The sequence below is a fragment of the Cervus elaphus genome, chromosome 9, assembly GCF_910594005.1.
Source record: "Cervus elaphus chromosome 9, mCerEla1.1, whole genome shotgun sequence".
Classification (NCBI taxonomy): Eukaryota; Metazoa; Chordata; class Mammalia; order Artiodactyla; family Cervidae; genus Cervus; species Cervus elaphus.
In genome coordinates, this window is record NC_057823.1 from 42,711,354 (window position 1) to 42,713,219 (window position 1,866).

At 34.1% G+C, this 1,866-nt stretch overlaps 1 non-coding gene across 1 annotated transcript; it reads right to left on the reverse strand.

Moving 5' to 3' along the window:
* Positions 1–626: 626 nt before the first annotated feature.
* On the reverse strand, positions 627–698 carry TRNAC-ACA. The gene has a single exon. It is a non-coding gene; the product is annotated as a tRNA-Cys (tRNA).
* Positions 699–1,866: the final 1,168 nt, after the last annotated feature.

Consider the following 1,866-nt stretch of genomic DNA (forward strand, 5'->3'; position numbering starts at 1 on the left):
AACAAAAAGTGCAGGTTACTGTAAAAATGAACTAGAAATGGTAAAGATGAGCCCATTAAAATTAAAGAACTCACTTGCCAAGATGAAAACTGAACTAAAGACAATGAATAGCAGAATTTATAATACAAAAGAAACAAATAAGTGATCTGGAAGACAGAAAAAAATGGAAATTATCCAATCATAACAGCAAACAAAAAGCCAAATAAAAAATGAAAGCAATATAAAAAAACCTATATGATAAAATAAAACATGCCAATCTATGTGTAACAAGGATTCCAGAAGGAGGAGAAACAAGAAAGGTGATAAAAAATGTATTTGAAGAAATTATGGCTGAAACTACCCAAACCTGAAGAAGGAAACAGATATCCAGGTATAGGAAGCATAAGAGATCCCAAACAAGATAAACCTACACCAAGACATAATTAAAATAGCAAAATTAAAGTTAGAGAGGACTCCAAAGGCAAGAGAAAAACAAAGAATTAATTACAAAGTGAAGTGAAGTCGCTCAGTCATGTCCGACTCTTTGCAACCCCACGGACTGACTATAACCTACCAGGTTCCTCTGTCCATGGGATTTTCCAGGCAAGAATACTCGAGTGGGTTGCCATTTCCTTCTCCAGGAGATCTTCCCAACCCAGGGATTGAACCTGGGTCTCCTACACTGTAGGCAGACGCTTTACCATCTGAGCTACCAGGGAAGTCACATTAAATACAAAGTAACCCCCTAAAGGCTACAAGTTAATTTCTCTACAGAAACGTTGTAGGCAAGAAGAAAATGGAAAAATATATTCAAAGTCTTAAAGAGGAAATATCTGAAAATTAAAATATTCTATGCAATAATATTATCATTTGGAATAGAAGGAGAGAGAATTTCTCAGACAAGAAAGAAATTAAAGAACATAGCAATACTAAACCTACCCTAAAAGAAATAATGGAAAGTCTGTAAATAGTAAGATGCTATAAGAATGAGAAAAATCACATTCAGAAAGTAAATCACTTAAATAAGCCAGTATAGATTAAAAAGGGAAAAAAATCACAAATTTGGGTGAGAGTATTGATAATTACAATGAACAGCAAAAGGATAAAAATGAAGATATAAAAGAGGACTTCAAAGTCATAAAATGTGGATGAGAAGAAAAAGAAAATGTAGATAGTTTTTTTAGTTTGAGCCCATATGTGTCAGTCTAAAGCAGGTAGGTATAAGAAGGGGTTAATGTACATGAAAAACTGGGTAACCATTAATCAAAAACATACAGTAGATTCACAAAAAACAAAAATAAGAGAACAAAAGCATTTAATAAAAAGAAATCTTCAAACCACAAAAGGGAAAACAAACAAAAAAGGAACAAAAGAAACAGGGAATCAACTGGTAAACAAGGTTTTAACAAGGCATTTTAAAATGCCAATCAATAATTACCTTAAATTTCAATGGAGTAAACGTTCCAACCAAAAGACATAGAGGGACAGATTGGATAAAACAAACAAAAACCCTTAAGAAAAAAATCCAAGAGCCTACAATATGCTGCCCACAAGAGACCCATTTTTCCAAAGGACACACATAGATTGAAAGCGAGGAGATGGAAAAAGATATTTCATGCAAATGGAAATCAACGGAAAGCTGGAGTAGCAATACTCATATTAGACAGAACAAACTCTGAAACACAAGACATGAAGAAAGATTAAGAAGAACACTATATAATGATGAAAAGATGAATATGAAGAGAGATATTGCTCTCACCAATGTACATGCACCTAATATGGATGTGTGCATGCATACATGCTAAGTCACTTCAGTTGTGTCTGACTATTTGCAACCCCATGGACTGTAGTCCACCAGTCTCCTCTGTCCACGGTATTCTCCAGGCA